At 40.1% G+C, this 20,583-nt stretch overlaps 1 long non-coding RNA gene across 2 annotated transcripts in view; it reads left to right on the forward strand.

Moving 5' to 3' along the window:
• LOC102020199 overlaps window positions 1-20,583 on the forward strand; it is an 81,781-nt gene that overhangs the window by 54,086 nt on the left and 7,112 nt on the right. For both annotated transcript variants that reach the window (XR_262748.2, XR_262749.2), the window contains exon 5: window positions 7,997-8,114. This is a non-coding gene — a long non-coding RNA (uncharacterized LOC102020199). The remainder of the gene's footprint in view (window positions 1-7,996; window positions 8,115-20,583) is intronic.

Here is a 20,583-nt window from a genome sequence, read left to right on the forward strand (position 1 = left end):
GAATTAATAAACCCTGCACACTTAATACAAACCCTTAAGTCAAGGAGAGGTGGGAGTGAAGTGTTTCAAGCCCTAAAAGAAAACAACCTCCAATCCAGATTGATATGCCACACAAAATTCTCTTTCAAAATTGATGGAGAAATGAGATACTTCTACAATAAAGAACACCTGAAGAAATTCATGACCACCAAACCAGTAGTCCAGAAAATTCAGCAAGATGTTCTAGGAAAAGACAACAAACACAATTCTATGAATCCTTACAGAATAAATCACCAGGTTAGGAAAGTATTTAAACAGAGAGGAAACAAAGCAAACCAACAACAGGGAAATAATATGACACAAATAAGTCAATACATATTAATTATTGCCATCAATGTAAATGGTCTCAACTCACCAAGCAAAAGGAACAGACTGGAAGAATGGAAAAAGAAATAAGATCCAACAATATGCTGCATACAAAAAACATATTTAACTCAAAAACAAATTCATAGACCATAAATCAAAAGGTGGAAAACTATTTTATTTGCAGACATGGTGGATCTCAAACCAGGACTGATCAGAGGAGACAAAGAAGGTTGCTACCTACTTGTTAAAGGAACAATTTAAGAAGAAGAGATAACAAGCATAAATGCCAATATGATATACCAGAATTTATGGGGTGCAATGAAAGCAGTCCTATGAGGGAAATTTATAGCAGTGAATCCCCCTATCAGAAAAAGAGCAAACTCAAATAAGTATCCCAATGTTGATCTCCAAGTTTATAGCAAAAGAAGAGCAAGTTAAACCCAAAGTGCATATAAGGGAAGAAAGTATAAAAATCAGAGCAGAAACTAATGCAATTAAGCTAAAAATATGCAATGAATCAATGAGTCAAAGAGTTGGTTCTTTGAAAGATTGAATATCATAGATAAATGCTTATAGTTGTAGTCAGGGTTTGCAAAGGAATAGATTTAATACAGGACACATAATTCATAGGATTATTTTTATAGTCACCCAAAGTGTCAAATGCAGAAGTGTGTCAGAGATCTGGCCACACACTAGAGACCCAAACAATTTAGCTGAGGGCCTAGATCCCATGGTAATGAGATCTTCCAAATGAAGACATAGAGCCCATGGCAATGTCCTCTACAAATCCAGCTGGAGGCCTAGAGCCCATGACAATGTCTCATGAAAATCTAAACTAAGGATGTGCACTGGGAAGGCCCAGATATCAGTGGTGAGCAAGAAAGTCTGTGCCAGCAGGATGAAGGATCTGTGCCATTTAAGGTAAGGACCAGAGTTCCCCCAAAGAGAACTATAGCCATCCTCAATGACAGCAAGGACCTGAGCTCTTCCAATGATAAGAGCCAAGTTCATATCGGGAAAATCAACATGACAAGCTTTGCCAGGAGAATCAACACCATACCCTCATCCCCTCCAGTTCTCCCTTTATGCTCTTGTCCACAATCCTCAGGTGGACTATCCATACCCAGAGCCATGCTGGTTCAGTTTATCTGTGATCTGTTGGTTGTGGTAGAGGGTGTTACTTAATTTCCATGTGTTTATGTGGATTTTGTGGTTTCTCTTGCCATTGATTTCCAATTTCATTGCCCTATGGTTAGTTAATCTACCAACCTTATCAAAAAAAGGAAAGAAAAGCCTTAAATTCATGCAATTAGAAATGAAAGGGGTGAAATCAAAATGGATACTGCAATATTCCAGAAGATCAGCAGTACCTACTTTGAGAACCTGTACTCTAATAAGATAGAAAATGCAGAAGAAATGCACAGATCCCTAAATACATATGAATTACCAAAGCTGAACCAAGAATATATGAAAATACTAACTGATGCAATTTCAGTCAATGAAATCAAAGATGTAATTAAAAAACTACCAACAAAGAAAAGCCCAGGTCCTAATGAATTCACCAATGAAGTCTATAAGAACTTTAGAGATTATCTAATGTCATTACTCTTCAAATTCTTTAATGAAATTGGAAGGGAAGCATTACTCCCAAACTCATTCTTTGAAGTAAGCATTATGCTGATACTAAAACCAAAAGTAAGCGTTATGTTGATACCAACTAAAAGAGAACTATAGCCCAATCTCTTTAATGAACATAGATGCAAAAACCCTTAATAAGATACTGGCAAACAGAATATAATAACTCACCATGAAGATTATACACCATGACCAAGTACAATTCATCCCAGGGGTGCAAGGATTGCTCAACACAAAAAAGTCAATAAATGCAATATACCACATTAACATAACCAAGGGTCAAAACCACATGATCATCTTAATAGATGCAGAAAAAGTATTTGACAAAGTACATCACTTATTTATGATAAAAACTCTACATAAAATTTGAATGCATTTTTATCTTAATCTGATAAAAGCCATCTATGACAAACCAACAGCCAACATCATACTAAGTGGGCAAAAACTAAAAGTTTTCTCTCTAAAGTCAGGAACAAGACAAGGATGTCTACTGTCTCCAGTCTTTTCAATATAGTTCTGGAAACATCAGTCTGAGCAATTAGACACAAGAAAGAAGTAAAAGGGGTAAAGACAGGAAAGAAGAAGTTGAATTAACATTATTTGTGGATGATATCATATTCTACATAGAAAACCCCAAAAATTCAACCAAAAATTCCCAGATGTAATAACCAAATTCAGTAGCATAGCAAGATTAAAAAGTCATCACTAAAAAATCAATAGTATTCCTATACACAAATAACAAACTCACTGAATAAAATTAGGGAAACAACATCTTTCATGATAGCATCAGGAAAAATGCAGTACTTAGGAATCAATCTAGTGAAGGAATTAAAAGATCTTTACATTGAAAACTACAGTACCCTAAAAAAGGAGATCAAAGATTATATCAGAAAATGTAAAAATATCCCTTGTTCTTGGGTAGGAAGAACCAAGATAGTGAAAATGATCTAACTGATGCAATTTATAAAGATTGCAGTGTTATAAAGATTGCAATGTTATAAAGACTGCAATTTATAAAGATTACAATGTTATAAAGATTTGATGCAATTCCAATCAAAATACCAATAGCATTCCCCACAGAACTAGAGATAACAATCCTAAAATTCAATCGAATCAGAGAAGACCTAGAATACCAAAAACAATTTGGGGCAATAAAGGCAAGGGAGGGGCTGGCATAACCCCTGACTTACAATTATACTACAAATCCATCATGATAAAAACAGCATGGTACTGGCAAAAAAACAGACCTGAGGATCAATGGAACAGAATAAAAGATGCAGAAACAACTCCAAATACACTCAACCACTTTCTCCTGGACAAAGGGGCCAAACATGTTTACTAGAAGAACCCTTTTTTAATAAGAAAACTGGTTTGGGAAAACTGGCTTTCCACATGCCAAAGACTAAAACTCAATCCATGTCTATCACCATACACTAAACTAAAATCCAAATGGATCAATGATCTAAATATTAAAATGGAAACATTTTAATCTACTGAAGGTAGAATAGGTAAAATTCTTGAATACACATTATATGCAAAGATTTTATAAACAAAACCCTGATCACATAGAAAATATTACAAGGCATCAACAACTGGGATCACATTGTATTAAAACCTTTTTCACAGCAAAACAAAGCAAAACAGAAAAACAAAAACAAATGAACAGAGTAAAGAGACAACCCATAGAATGAGAAAAATCTTTTACCAGCTACTTCTCAGACAAAGGACTAATATCTAAAAGATATGAAGAACTCAAAATAAGCATAGTCTCCAAATTTTAAGACCCATTCCAAAAATGCACATGTAAAATGAATACAGACTTTCCATATGAAGAAGTATAAACAGTAAATAAATATATGAAGAAATGTTCAACAACACTGGCGATTCAAGAAATGCAAATTAAAAAAACAGTGAGATTCCATCTTACTCCAGAAAGAATGACTATCATCAAGAAATGAACCAATAACAAGTGCTAGCAAGGCAGTGGGAGAAAAAGAACCCCTCTCCACTGTTGGTGGGAGTGTAAATTGGAATAACTAATATAGAAATCAGTATGGAGAATCTTCAAAAAAACTAAAACTAGAGGTTCCATTTGACCCAGCTGTTTTCCTTCTAGGTATCTTCTAGAAAGAGCTAGAAGCATCATACCATAGCAATATATGCACACCCATGTTTATAGCAGCATAGTTTGTAATGGCTAAATCTTGGAAATAGTCCAAATGCCCATCAATAGATGAATGGATAAAGACAATGTGGTTTTTATTGACGGTGGAATACTACAGCACCATAAAGAAGGATAGAAGACAAAGGATAAAGGACATTTTTAAATAAATGGATGCAGCTTGAGAACATACTTTTAAGTAAAACAAGTTGAATACATATGTTTAAATATTACGTTGTTTCTCTTGTGTGAGAAACTGAAAGTGTAAATAAGGACAAAAATGGATGCTAGATATTGGGAAGTAAGACAAAAATGTTCAAATGGAAAGGGGAGCAAGGGAAGGAGCAGGATAAAGGGAGCAGAGGGAATAGCAATTTCAAAAAGTAAAAAAGAATGGAAAGAAAACAATAGAAACAAAATTTTGTAAAGGGTCAGGGGAAAATGGATTGAAAAGCAGGGGTGGGGATTGGGGAAAAATTAAAATATGTCATGTACAGGTGCAAATTCTCCCTGATGAATGTGATCATGATGTATACCAAAAGTTTACCAGTAAAAGTAATTAAAACAAACTAAAAACTAGGAAAAAGAAACAATACGATATGTAGAAATCCCCAAATATTATAAAATTAAGCACAATAATTCTAAATAATGCACAAATAAAAATGACTAAAATATTTTGAGCTATTAAAATTATACTTTGCAAAAACTCACAAGATGTAGCTAAAGCCGTGTTCAGTAGGGATTTCTTACCTTTAAATGCTCGTGTTAGAAAATAATTCTTTTTGAGACAGATTCTTGCTATTAGTTCAGGCTAGACTTGGGCTCATTAAGCAGCCCAAGTTGTCCTCATACTCATGGGAATCCTCCTGCCTCAGCATCCCAGGTGCTGGGATTACAGTCATGGAACCACCAGGCTCAGCCAAAGAAGAAAATTTTAAAATCAATGATTTAATCTTCTACCTTAAGAAGTTGGAAAGAGCCAACTTCGATTACGTAGAGTAAAAGTTCTCCAACAGGTCAAATAAATTGATTAAACATTTTGAAACAAAAAATGATCAAGAAGTTGTAGCAAAGCATTAATATGAGAAGCAAAATGGGAGATATCACTAAAAATTCTACATTTAAAGAATAATAAGGGAGTATTAAATAAAACTAAAACTTTGTGCATTACTTATATACTACTCTTTCTTGCTGGTACATATTTAAAATACACAATAATTACATTCATCTAGGAGAATTGATTCATGTACATGTTGCATCTTCTGGCACTTTCTTATAAAGTGAAACATAAAATTACTTTATGACCCATTGATTCTATTCCTAGATTTTCATCTAAAATGAAAGAAAACATATAATTACAAAAATATTTGTGGAAAAATGTCTATAGGATAGATCAAAAATCAAGTCTCTAATTGGAAACAAATCAAATATATTTCAACAAAAAATGAGATAACATACAGTATATTCAGAAAATGGAATATTACTCAGCAATAAAAAGGGAACAAACTACTGAAAAATCAGTTTTACAGACACTGAGTTAATGGAAACAAGCAAGATAAAAACTAATTCCATTGTCATGAAGTTCAAGAGCAGGCAAAACTAAAGCCATGATAATTTGACTCTAAAGGGCTGGAGAATCAACACAGAGAGTCACGAGTAGAGATGCATGGTAAACTGGCTCTCTGGGAGTGGTTGCCTGGCTTGTGGTATTGTGTTCATTTCTCATTACTGTGGTTTTAAAGCTACCAGCTTGGCTTTGTGAACGAAAGTTAGGGAGTAAATGTGCAGCTGGCCACAGCATATCACTGGCCTCAGGAGACTTTCCTAGGGTAATAGAAATGTTCTGTACTGTGGCTGGCTGGGACGGTGGCCGCACTGCTGTACACATTTGTCAAAACTCATTGCACTGGATAATTATGATCTGCATATTTCAAGGCATGTAATTTTTATCTCAATAAATAAACAAACACCCAAGCCACTATTCCTAGGATGTGAGCATTTAAAATACTGAAATGCTCTCATTGGCAGGTGTAAGAGAGGTCATGGCCGGAACGGTTGAAGTTGGAACGGGGCGGTGTGTGTGCAGCCTTTCTACAGAGGTGGTGCCCTCCTTCCGCTGTCTGCCCCCAGACAACTTCCTGCTGCTATCCTTAAATAGTTAACATGATTATGTGCATAAAATGACTCACCCTAAAAATGAGGAGCTTTGGGGACCAATTCTTCCTTTTCAGATTGTTCTTATTACATGTTTTTCTGTTTTCTGTATCTTTTCCCCTCCCTATGCATTTTTATAGCAGTCTCTGACTTCCACGAGGGATGTTTTGTATGGCTGAATTTATCAATTCATCCTTAAAGCTCTTCCTGAGTCCTGACTTTGCTTTTGGACTGCTCCATAAGGCCATGTGTAGTGGGCTGATGCAAACCCTTTGAAAATAGCATGACCAAGACTTGAAAACAATGACCAAGCAACTAAGAACACAGCAGTAAACAATGAAACACTCTTCCTTTACCAGAGGATTCTCTAACAGAACTTAAATCCTCCCTCCATATTGTGAAGATCGGACTCCTCCACAACAAATCTCCCCTTCAGACTCCACCAGCCTGGGGCTAGATAAAAGCCTATCCTTATTAAGGGATTTGTCGCTGAGCATTATTTGGTATTTTATTTTATTTTGAGTCAGAGACTTCAAAGCCTCAGCTTTTTTTTTTTCCATCTGTAAAACCCCCATTATATCTCCATATAGATCTGTCATTGATACGGGTCTATAAATACACACGGCTTTGTTTATATAGACATACAATATGTGCACCCGATTGCTATCTCTGTTGTGTGCACACCAGGCTTATATTTGGAGACAACTTTTGAAAGCCAAATTTGATACAGCGCAGAGGCAGCTGGCAGTGGGAGAGAGTGAGTCCCTGGTTATCAATATAGAAAGCAGGGATGAGCCACAGATACAGCCAATACTAAGTGTTCCTTAGAGACTGGGAGGCTGAGGATGCAGGAAAGAAAAGAAAGGGAAAGGGAGAGTCAGAAAGACGGCCGGCCTCCTCTCCCCATTTAGCTGCTCTTTTGTTTAGCTTTTTCTACCAGTAGGAACATGCTCCAAGTAAAAATGTCTCAGTGGAGGGACCTTATAACCAAGCTCTGCCAGACAGTTGTCTGCTGGCTGCCTGAGAAAGCCACTTACTCCTAAGAAAAGCCTGAGGACTAAGAAGGGGGGCAAAAAGAGAATAATTAAAATAAATTAGCAGGCGACTGGGGGATGGGAGAGCATGCCTGGTCCTGCCACTGAGCCTGAAGCTAAAGAGTGTTAAGGACAGGGCTGGGCACGATCATTCCAAGAAGAACGCCTTCTCCAAACCCTGTCCCCATCAGCTGTGCTGCACAGCCTCTACCCAGAGCCATGCCAGTGACTGCTGGCCTGGCGGCCTTAGATTGGACAGTCCTGCAGATCAGGAGCAAGCGGCCATGGTGCATGTATTTTAAAAAGCTCCGCATAGTTCCCCTTGATCTTTCCCATTTTACAAGAGTTTTCACTTGTTTATTTTGTTAAGTAGATCAGTGGTTCTCAACAAGGGATGATTTTTGCCTCCCAAGGGACATCTGGTGATGAGACAGAGATTTTTTTTTTTTACTGTCAAAATCCGGAACAAGTGTGTGCTGCTGGCATCTGATTGGGTTGATGAGTGGATTGTAGAACATCCACTACATTTAAATTTCAGTTAAACAAAGAGTGATGTTTTTAAGCATTAGAAGTTTCAAATGTTGTACAGACCATTTTTATTCTTAAAAAAACGTATTATATACCCGAAATTCAGTTTTCATGGTTTCTTATATTTTTTATTTTTCAGATACTACTAAACATCCTAGAGTGCACAGAGTGGCTTATTCCTGCTCCAACAAAGAATTTTCCAGCCCAAAACATCAAGAATTCTGAGGATGAGGAATCTTGTGGTATTTGATAGTCATGTAAGTACAATTCAGATGCTAGAGAATGCATGCCTTTAATTTCTGAGCGTAAAAATGAAATATAACTCAATGATGGATACCAGGAATAAGATAGTGATTTATCAGACACCAGCCTACCAGCTTATCCTTGAAAGTTGACCTGACCTCTCACCTTTGTGGGTGGGCCAGTCTGAATCCCTACATCAGAGTATGCCCCTCTAGGTACCTAAACTGGAGTACTTTTCTATGTTTCCTCTAAATTTTCAATTAAAACTTTTTTCACCTGTGAATTTGTGCTTTAGTTTTAATTTTCATCATTACTTACTAGATAGCCAGTGACACCATCACAACTGCCCTTATAAAAAGAGGTAGAGAAACATTACACATACAGAGGATACAATGTGGTAGAGCAGGACATGTGGAGATGATGTGGCCACAAGCCAAGGAATGCAGACAGACACTAGAAGCTGAAGAGTCAAGGAATAGATCCTACCCTAGAATCTCTGGAGGGAATACGCCTTGATTTCACTTCAGTGAAAATGACTTCAGGGTTCTTCTCTCCAGAATTGTAATAGAACACATTTCTGTTGCTTCTTAAGCCACCAAGTATGTAGTCATTTGCTGTAGTGACCGCAGAAGATTAATACAGTGTGCTCCTAAGGAGTGAAGTTGGAGACCACTCTTTCTAGGAAGGTATTGTGCACACCACAGATGGACCACACATGACCTCCTGGGTCCAAGGAAGGGAACCAGAAGCAGCAAAGATTTGTTTTTCTTAATCTTTCACCTTTGTGTCCTAATATGAGATATTTCTAGAGGTGGATTTTGAGCTTGAGCTTGGTTTTTACCTGAAAAACAGATGACCTCTTGGAGAGAAATGTGGGAGTTGAGGCTCTGCAAAGCTTATGTTTAGAACTTGGAAGAAATGTGCCTACCATAAAAGGAGGGGCAGGCATACCTGGCTCCCATCAACTGTGACTCAACTCAGCTATGCCTAGTGAGCTGGCACTTGGTGGGCGTACGACTTTGTGCTATGTGGGTCCCCTGTGTAGGTCTTAATATGATCTAGGGTTATATGATTGAGGGAAATGAGATTTTGGTTCACAGGAGGAAAGTACTGTATTTTGTGGCACAATATGTTTGTGAAGAGACAAGTCCCAGAGCATTGCTGCACATCTCCTTAAGAGCCTAGAGACACTTGGCTGGGCTTGTAGGGTAAGTGGCCAACAGCAGGAAAAGCACACACTTGTAAATTAAAAATAGGAAAACAAGAGAAAGGGCTAAGCATGATAAGAAGTTCTTATCTGTGGAGGAGCTAAAAAACATCCTGTGGTTATCACAGGGGAACAAACAAACAGAACCACTGAGATCTGTTCTGGGTCTGCATGTCTGGAAAGAATCCCAACTTTCTTCTCTAGTTCAATGTGGGACCTGAGTATTTTTCAATGCAATCTATAGGCTCTACCAGGTTGGTCTTGGAGGACCCATAGTCATCTCTCTGCTATGTAATTTCTGGAGTAAGACTTCAAGTTGCCCATGTCACTAGAATGCCATGGTGATGGTGCTTGGGGGAAGCAGGGTGTGTAACTGTGAAGTGGCCAAGACTCAGACAGCTGAATCCTACTGGGCCCAAATACTCCTTGAAGAACATGGAGATGATCCAGAGCTCAGTGAGTGGTCAGCCTCACCTCCGAGAGCCAGGACACTCAGCAGAAAAGCCTGCTCCGGATGGCTTCTGGAAGTGCTCGCTCTTGTTGACCAGAAAAACCAGGCTGTTGGGGTCAAGTTGAAGACTCTGGAGAGGAGCTTTCACTCTTAGATTGAATCTTAGCTAACAATTTACTAGTGCTGCAACTTTAGGGAGATTACCATTAAACTCCATGAATTTCAGTTTCTTAAATGTAAGAAAAATAGCTACTCTACAAGATTTAAAGATTATAGGGGATGGGGATTTAGCTCAGCAGCACAGCACCTGCCTGGCAAGCGCAAGGTCGTGAGTTCGATTCCCGGTACCAGAAAAAAACCAAAAAAAAGGAAGATTATGTGAGAAAACATATTCAAAATGCATAGCATGAAGCCTGTTGTATGGTATTCAATAAATAGTACAGAAATACATAAGTACAATAATAGCACATAATAGTGCAGTAATAAATAAGTAATCAATAAGTCATACAATATTATTAGAAGCTTCATTCAGGAACTGAGTGATGGCCAAGAGGTGGGTAGGAATTGCTGTCTTAGTGCACTGTGTACTAAAGTCCAATATAAAAAGACTACACACACACATACATTACTTTTCTTAATAATAGATACTATCAGTTTTCCAAGTTGATCTGATAATATGGAAAACATTATCAAGCTGAACAGCTGTCCATTTCTCCATTTATAGGATCCCACCTGTCACAAGAAATGTAAAATATGCTCCACAAATATATGAGATCATGTCCTCTGCATGTGTGTGTGCGTGTCTGTGCGCCCTACCGTTTTGGGCTAAAGCAAGCTAGCACTTTACTCCTAGTCTTTTATTGTATATACTTTCGGCTTGAGCACAACAGAATGGTGAACTGTATAGCGCATGTAGTTGACAACAGTTATTTTACTTCATTGCCTTGTCAGCTTCCCATCCCTCACCAGTTAAGCGAAGGCAGTGATTGAAGGTCTTCATGGAGAGTCTTTCATTCTGATTTCCTAATCCTAGTGAGATGTGTTTCCTTGGCAGGGCCACTGGCTGAGGAGTTTGGGAAGGTTTACATCTCATCGCTTACCTGCATGACTACATTAAATTATCTCTCTCAGCCTGTACTCTCTTAAATGCTCTTTGCCCCAGTGCTCTGTGTCTGGGGTGAAAGTTAGAAATAGATTTGCTGCAGCTGCTCTCCTCCTTTAGCGATTTACACGGTGGTGCACCAGGGTTTCTCAACCTCAGCACGATTACCATTCTGGGCCAGACAACTCTGTCTAGGGGCTGTCTTGTATATTGTAGGATATAGAGCAGCACAGCTAGCCTCCACTTTTAGAGTAGGTGCCAGTAGCAACTCTGATTTATGGTATCTAAAAATATCTCCTGGCATTCCCAAATGTCCCACGGAGGGCAAAATCACCCTCCAGTTACAGGAATTTTCATTATTTAAACTGGTTTAGAGGGTCCCCATACTTCAGTTCTCACCTTTCTCTATCTATACCACCCTTCTGCTCTCTGAGGCAGCAAGTAGAAGTCGTTTTGGGTCTGTGAAGGTGGCTCTTCCATGGCTCTTCCCTCAGCAGGGAATGTCATACCTCCTTCCAGCCCTGTTGTCACCTCTTACCTCACTCCCCAATTCTGAGTTAGGGGCCTCCATATTTTTTCTGCCATATCACTTATTCACTCTGTTACAATTGTTTCCATACTTTCTGTGACATGGTCCCTTCCCAATACTCTGCAGCTAGCTATAAGCATTGTGAGGACAAGAGATCTTCACTCTTTTATCCACTTTTGCAACCCAGGAGCTAGCACAATGCCTGGCATACCGCAGATGCTCAATAAATACTTAGTTAATGTACTACTTGGAAAATGATTCTGTGGAATCACTGAAGCCCTTTAATTTGTGGAGGCCAGAAGTAGGCCTCGCTGACCTTTTTTGTCCATACATTAGTGGGTCTTAATTATAGGATGGATGTCCTGGATTTTGAGGTTTATTTCATCAATTCCCTGACTCAATTGCAAGTTTATGCTTGAGCATTTTAGGCCGACCATTGTCATTAACTCTCAACACATGATCATCAACATATTTTTAAAGGGAAGAAAAGAGAGCCTGGAGCCAACAAGTCCCAGACCCCACCTCTGAGCTTCTGGTAGGAGCCAGCCCAGTGAGTGTAGCGAGGAGTCGGTGCAGATGCAGCCCAGTGTAAAAATAGTTAATAAGAGTGCCCTCAGAGTACGAAAGTTGCTGACAAAATCAGGACTATTTAGTCTACAGGGGAAGATTGAGAAGCAATCTGATAGTGGCGCTTTAAACTACCTGCAGCCTGGGGCCATCGTAAACAATGCAGATGGATGGTCTGTTTGAGGTGAGGGGACAGGCTCAAACTTGCCTCTACCGAGAGGGGGTTGCTTGTTAAAGGAATTTAAGTAGGCACTTTCTAGACTGTAATTCAAGCAAGCTTTTGGAACAAGTCTGCAAGTAAAAAGTAAAACAAACTCTGCTTAGGGACTGTCTCTAAATTTCCCACTAATCAGCTATTTACCCTGAATTTCACTTTGGGATGTAAATGAGACATTGAGGGCCATCTGGGTTCCACTCCTGGCTCTAGACAGTACTCAAACTAATTCAGGTGTTGGTTGCTTTTCAAAACATGTGCGTACTCCTGCCTTTGCACACAGCTTTACACACCAGCTTGCGGTATTTCCAGTCATGCATAATGCTAGATGCCCCTTTTCTTCTAAGGCCCACTTCCCCCTTTGTTCTTCCACAAGCATTCGTCTATCTGCTTGATTTTATCTTTGTTTAAATTATCAAATGTTGGAAGATAATTTTGAAGTCTTACTTCAGTCTCTTCGCCATGGAGAAGAGGAAGCTGAGCCATAGAGAATAAAGCATTTTTTCAAAGTACAGAGAGATTTAAAATACTTGAATTCAGGTCTCGGTTATTTAGTTAATTGCCACAACCTTCTCTGCATAAATATAACAAAGAGCCAGCGCAGAGAATGAGAGTCCTAGGAAATTAGAGCAGAAAACCCTGAGGAGTGGCTAGGATTAGTCAGGTGCACACAGCCTGTTTCAACCAAACTTAAATGTAAAAATTAAACCTTATGGAAAGTGATGTGAGATAACTCCTTTCTCAGTTCTCTCAAGGATAGTACTATCTGATACCATTCTAGACGCACAGAAGTTAATTACTTGTGAATAATGGATATCTTATGGCATTGGAAACTCATTCTCCAGAACAGAGATCATCAACTTTTTCTGTAAATGTTTTCAGCTTGGTTGGTAACTACATCTAAACCTTCCCTTTGCCTTTGTGTGAGGAAAACAGCAAGATATTCATAAATAAATGAATGTGCTTTTTCTTTACTAAAACCTTATATACTAAAATAAGTAACCACTGAATTCAGCCTTTGGGTTAGAGTTTATCCAATCCTGCTCCAATAGAACCCTGATGGAAGAGGACTGGGTGCACACAACAGAAATATTCCCAGATTGACTGAAGAAGGAGAATTATTTAAGGGCTCATAGAATCATTCGGCATGGAAGGGCCTTTGGGAAATTCCCAGGATCCACTTACTCTTTCCCCAGTGTGCCCGACTAGGAAAGATCCTTAAGTCCTAAAAGGCAGGCCTATTGACCAAAATGGGCCACGTGCTCCCTTGACGGGCAATCCCCTCGTGAGGACACAGTGTAAAGGAGAGAAGACTTCCTACATGTAGACTGAGGGGAAATGGTTTGGGGGTTACCAGAAAATGGTAAATGTTTGCTGTAGAATCTTTCTGAGTATAAAGGGACACGTTCCTTTGGATCCTGCAATCAGAGCACTGTAGAAAACAAATCAAACCAATCCTAGACTCTGTTGTAATTTCAGAGACCCCAGGTCCTGTAATCTTTAGCTCAAAGAAGTGTGATGGGAGGTCAGGGAGAAAAGAGTCAGGGAGAGCCTGTGCATAGTGCAAATGGCTACATTTTGACATTTCAGTCTTCATGCTTAACCAAAGATAGGCTGAAAGCTCCACTAAATAGAAACGAGGTCTGGTTTTCTTACTCTTGCTTCAATCATGATACAGTGGTAGGCATGCATCAATCTGTTCATTCAGTCGTAGATTCTCTCATTCACTCATGTAACACGGGCCTTCTCCATACAAGAAGGTGCTTTTCTATCTTTGCTGAGATCCACCATTTTGGAAAAACAACTCTACCCTTGTAGAACATAATATATGAGGGGTAAGGCAAAAGGAAGTGAACTTTAAAACCTTGAAGAAGTGCAAAATTATAATATGATAAAAGCTGCAAAATAGCAAAAGGGGGATCCATCATATGTGTAGGTAACAGGAATTGTGGATCAGGTCAGAGGAGCTCAGGAAAGGCTCCCTGAGGAAATGATTCTGAGTCCAGAAGGAAGAGTACAAGTTAAAGTGAAGAAGGGGGTAATGGGAAAAAACTACTTTCAGCAGGAGGACAGCACATGTAAAGGCCATGTGGCACGAGGAAGCATGAAATAAAGCTGATGTGGCTGGAATATAGAGAGCACATTAAATGAGGGAGCAGATGAAAGGAAAAGTGAGAAGGGGGCAGAATGTTTAAGACCTTAAAGAATAAGATTAAAATTTTGCCATTTATCCACAGAATCTAGGGAATCAGAATGGGGAGATATAATTCAGCTTTACATTAAAATTATGTCTCCAGTAGTAGAGGAGAAAAATGGGCTCGAGGATGACACAAACAGATATTCGTTAGAAAGCAGTTAGTAATTTGGTGGCAAAGTCTTGGGGAGAGGTGGCGGTAATGGAGACAGGTGAAAGGAAGTGAGTAAATTTGAAAGACATATAAAGAGTAAAAGAAATTCGGTTGACTGTGGATGATAAATACTGACTCCCAGGATTACTGGTGCCCAGTGTGTCTTTGCTGAATCATTCAATGAATATCTGTCCTTCAGTCTGGATACATAAAATTCCCTTAAAATATCTTCGTTCTGTAGATGTCATTCAGTGCTCACTGGTCACCTTAGCGACCTACTATTAAGCTTTATTCAAGTGCTCTTTCGAGGAACCCTCAGGACTCCACCCTTCTCCTTACTCTCTATGGAACACTTTGTTCACAGAACTACACTGTATTTATAAGATGGGTGGTGAATTGCAGGAAACGGAGTGTCTCAGACCATGAGCATTTTGAGGGCAGGCATCAGTCTCATGCATCCACCTGTTATCATAATACTTATTCCCGGAAGGGGCCAGAAAAGTTTGTTAAATTGTACGGAAGCTACATCTTCTCCTGCAGAGATTCCAGTCTGGCTGGGTAAATAGGACAAATAGGTATTTTTAAAAAATAAAATGAAAAACGAAAGCAAAGAATTGAGCAAGATGACTGGTTGAGGGAGTGTAGAGGACAAAATCCTCCCTCAGGTCCAAGGTTGCCTGAGAACCATCTGAGTACCATGTTGAGGACACCACTTGGACAGCACCTCCGGAGAGTGCCTTACCCAGCAGCATTGTGAATGGGTCTGTGCACACCTCCAACTGTCCTGAGGATTTACCTGTATTATGGAGAAGAGTGGGGTGGGCTGGGGAACAACTTTAACAGTGGCAAAGAGAATGGAAGGAGCATGTGCAAGAGCAGGTCTTGACAACTGTGGTTCCAGGAGACCTGAAAAGGCCTGGATGGTGTAATGGAAAGAACACCGATGGGCTTTGAATGTCTTTTTTTTTTTTGGTTTTTCTCCAGTACCGGGAACTGAACTCATGACCTTGCACTTGCCAGGCAGGTGCTTTGCCACTGAGCTAAATCCCCAGCCCTGGGCTTGAATGTCTTTAATCTTGACTTTGTCTCTTATTTAGCTGGATGCCCTAAGGCAAGGGGAAATATCTTACCATTTAACATTTATTAATGGGAATTCTGGTTTATACTCTCTACCTGCTCACTCCCTGCTGTTGACCTGACTCTCCAACAGTGAACTACAGTGGTGAGGAGTGCGCTTATTGTGGAGCATGCGCAGGAACAACATCTAGGTGGCATGAAAGATGCAGCACGGGCCAAGGAGAAGATGAGCTGTGAGACAGTTGCAACAAAGGCCATAGCTGGACTCACAGGCAGCTCTGGACCTGAATTGGGGTCCTGTGGCTGTGCCCCACCACCCTTGAGAGTACTAGAAACTGGAAAGGATAAAAAATTCCTGGGTGCTCTCAGAGATCAGTGCTCCCAGAGGCTCAGGGAATAAGTGCTTTGGCCTGGATGGAGCACTGCTCTTAGCATCTCTTTCCCTCTGCAGTTCCTCCAATACTTCTAAAGACACAGGAGCAAAATTCAGCACTCAAAATTCAGCATGATCTCACCAGAACTACAGGGTTATCTTTCTTGTATCTTCCTTTTGTTTCACCCAACTCATCTACTGTCCTTTCCTTGTGATTAACTCACTCCTGCACCTCAGGTCAATAAAGCCCTCATTCACTCTCTAATTCTTCACTTTCCTTCATGGTATATGTAATGGACAATTTAAATTTTTTGACTGTCTAGAATTTCTTCTTTTCTTATGGTAATACACACACACACACACACACACACACACACATGCACACAAACATTTACTTTTCTGTTTTGTGCATGGAATACTTTGGCCAGTGGTGCTAGCATATGACAAAGTTCTAACCAATTGTGAAAACAGCAAAAGATGTATTTACGTAAAAGATAAATACTTTCAGTTGCTCCCTAAGCCAAGATCCTGTGAAAATAATCAAAATGTTGCAGATATAAGATAATATTTCCAATAAACTCACACCCTTCATTCTAACAGATCTCTAATCCAAGAATGCTAAGTCAAATGTTTTTATGGTTTCAAATATTCTTTATAAAAGAAGAAAAATAACCAGACCACGACAAGGAACTGGACCAAGAGCAGGTAATAGAATTCAAGTTTGCATATTCTCTCAGTTTGAAAAAGTATAACTTCATTTTCTAAAATTTTAAATATTAATTTTTGTTTGTTTGTTTTCCTGGTCAGAATCGAACTCACGACCTCGCACTTGCCAGGCAGGCTCCGTGCCACTGAGCTAAATCCCCAACCCCTTAAATATTAATTTTTATTAGTACATGTTTGCAGTTCATAATGATTACAGTCATCATGGGGAGCTGGTACACGTATGTTGCACATTTTAATTCCTTTTATGTCCCCCTTGTCTCCTTTCCCTCCACCTCTTAGTCCCCTACTCATTTACAAACTAACTTTGAATGTGGCAATTTCCTCCCCTGGTCCTGGATTTCTCCATTTCTGAGAGAGAAAGTTGATAACCACAAATGTCCCTCTCACGGTCCCTGTGATTATAGGGAAAGGAAGAGGAAAACTCTAAGTTTCTCCATCTTCATCTCTTCCCATATTTCTTCCATCTTGTGCCATAGGGCACAGTTTGATTGAACAGCCTGTAGCTCCTCATTTCAGGCTTGGCTTCCTGCCCCTGGGCCTGAGCATCCTCCTTTCACAAGTTTACTTTCTCCTGGACTGATGGATCTGTATCAATTCTATACGTGCCAGTTTATGTACCATTTTCTCTGGGAAACTTCTCTTGTTCTCTTAGATTAGGTGGAGAACCAATGCAAGATCTCCCATTACATTTTGTATGTTGATCAGATCAGACATCTCACTTTATTAATTTGTTCATGTAATAATCTACATCCCCTATTCACACCCCACCAGACTATAAGGTGTAACACACAGTGGAACTTAAACTCTGACACTTGGTTTAATTAATTAATTGGTAAACAAATGTGACTTAAGCCAATGAAGAAAGAGTATGTGACTGATGATCATTTGCTTCTGGGCCTGTTTTTAATTCTGATAGTTATTCATCTTTTCCCACTGTGGGATAGATGTTCACATCCATTATCCATGAATCGTCATGAGAAAGGTCATCAACTCCACCAGAGGGAAAATAATGCTGAATGTAGTTGCAACCTCCTTTGACTTTCCAAGAATTGCTTTAAGTACATTGTGTTTTCGAAGATCAGCCTCTCTCCAACTTCCAAAAGCCTGTCCTGTCCTGTCCAGCTCATCCCTGGCTCTGGTTACTAGGGGGATAGTGAGTCCAGCAGTTTCTGAGCCAGTTCTAGCAGAAAAGTAGAGCATAGGGAGGTTGGAGGAAACAGGATTTGATATTCCTGGCCTCTGGATGCTCCCTGATTTTTTTTTTTTTCCAGTATTCTGAGAACAGATTAGGATGAAGCAGATTAGGGAACAGTCATGAGATATAAGCCACAATGAACCGCTCTCTGCTGCAGACATTCCCCTGGGGAAGGAATGAGGACATATTCTTCGGTAAAACAGAATAAGATTTGGGCCTACTCAGTGTGGGAGGAACCAAACCAAAGGGAGCCCACAGATCAGCTCTTTTTCTTCTCCTTTTCTCTCTACTTATTAATAAAAACTGGGTTAGATAAGAAGACCCAGTCATCAGAAGTAATGTGACTTTGTCATCTCCTTTCCTGACACATTGGTTTTCCGCACATAAGTACTTAGGAGTCTGTTGCAGAATCATGAAGGATCCCGCTTTTACCCCAAATTGGAATAATGTTAACTGTTGAAATTCTATATCTAAGTGCTGACCTCTTGGTAGTAAAGGTTGAAGTCCTAACTGGTAATTCCTTTTAATGGGCCATGAGGGACATCCATCTCTTAGCTTTGTGAGCCTGAGGTAACTGTGAAACTTGAAACCAGAGACATAAGTCTCTGATGTAGCCACTAACACAGAGGCTTCTCAGCAAAAGCTTATCTATTCAGCCTTTTATATGGGTGACCAAGGACAGGGGTGACCAGGGACCATCCCAGTCTATACCTATCATTCAGCATGATTATTAATTGTGTCCATTTTCTTCTAAAAAGTGTTCCAGTTAGATGATTGGTTTTATGGTCACCCTACGTAGGACTCAGAATCCAATGGAATCCATTTCTGAGTTGTTCACTCACTGAAAGGTCGCTTTCAAGCAATGGCATCTATTACAGACATCTGTCCCCAAGGACCCTCAGGTTCTGTTCACCTTTCTATCTATCTTCTTTCAGTTAATTTTCTAAGCTAAAGGCAGGCTCACATACTTTCCCTTCATTTGTGCTGGGAGAAACACTCGAAGCAGTATAGAAGTGACCCCAGCCCTAGATCTACCCAGGGCTGAACTTTATCTCCTCTCCATGCTGGCAAACACGTTTATCTCTAAGGAAATCATTTAGATCCCTTAGGATAAAGTTCAGAACGTTGCACAGTGCTCTGGGTAGCAAACAAATATGTGAACATCGAGGAAAAGCAAGGCAAATGGCAGGTTCTCAAAGACTCAATCATAGCATTTACCCAGCATGATGGAGGCCTAAATAGGTAATCAGCAAACGCTGAAGGAAGAGACTCCCAACTTTAGAGGACTATGGCAGCATCTCTGCAAGTTCAAAATACTAGGCAAAACAAAGAAAGTGCTCTGTGTGTCCACTTGTTAGATGACTTCAGCTTGTTCCGGAGGAGCTATCATTTTTACTGTTTGAATAAAGCCTAGGAACAGTTCGGATGAATAGGAGGGCCCCATGAGATGCTTTGATGAGGAAGTGGGGCTTTTAATCATTATTGTGATAGTTCAGAATATACAGTTAAAGGAAATTGTGGTGTTTTAACTTTTAATTTTACTTCCCCACACAGTGCTTCATGTGAACTCTGATGCCCCTAGCACATGCATATAAGCTTCCATCACTGTTTACACTTTCTCATCATTTTTGATTTGAGCTCAGCTCCTATGTCCCCCTACTCTGGCTTATTGATCACAGTTTTTAGTTTCTTTTTCAGTGAGCTGCTGCACGAAGCCAGGTGGCCACACCTGTGACCATTTGGCCTCAGGCCACCTCTAGTCAAGTGCCCTGCAAATAGCACTCAGAGTGCCTCCAGCTACCCTGAGTTCCTCTTCCTCTACACCTCTGTGTGGTGGGACCAGTCTTCCTGGCTACCATCCATTTCTGAACAAGGTGCCACAGCTAACTGCTACCAGACTAAAATTATTAATATTGATGATGATAAAACCTACCAAAAATGTCTGCCAAGAGCCAGCCCTGCTCACAATGAGATGTTTTCTAAACAAATGTGGAGGGGAAAAAAGGGAGGCGGCACAGAGCAGACACCAAGAATAACATCCGAGTTGGTGCTGCCAGGCCATTCCAGGTCTGGAAAAACAAGAGGCTGTATCCAGACTGGCTTCTGGGAAAGAAAGTGGACCCTTGTCTTTGCTGGTAGATGCAGTAGGAAGTGCCTGGCTGCCAGTGCAGCGGTGAGCCACAGGCTTCCCTTGGACCAGTTGGGCTTAGTGTGCAGCTGGATCCCAGGAATGAGGAGCTCATTAAGACGGAAAGACACTCATTGTGAATCTGGTGGCTCCCCATGGAAACTATAACTTGAAGTGAATGAACAGACTCTTGGATATGAGGCTCACACAGTGATCAGACATGAAGGAGGCAGACACCTTTCAGCAGGTGAAAGTGGCTTCAGCATTGCATGAAAACACCCACCTGCAGCACAGTACAAAGCTCCAAAGGCAGATGGCCTCACAGGAAGTGCCAGGAGACTGTTCAGCACAGATTTTCCTCTAAAATATTCATTCATCTCTGTCAGAAGTTCCATTTGCAAAAACATAGTTTTGAATGGGTCAACTGATCTTGTAAATGTTATAGTTTCCTTTTAAATAGGAGCAATATTCTTCTTCTGTCAGGTGACTGTTCTTAATGCTTGCAGCTGTTACAGGAAAGGGGGCGACTGTACCTTCCACTGTGGGCTTAATCTCCACTGCCACGT

The sequence above is a fragment of the Chinchilla lanigera genome, unplaced genomic scaffold (assembly GCF_000276665.1).
Source record: "Chinchilla lanigera isolate Chin_1 unplaced genomic scaffold, ChiLan1.0 scaffold00052, whole genome shotgun sequence".
Lineage (NCBI taxonomy): Eukaryota > Metazoa > Chordata > Mammalia > Rodentia > Chinchillidae > Chinchilla > Chinchilla lanigera.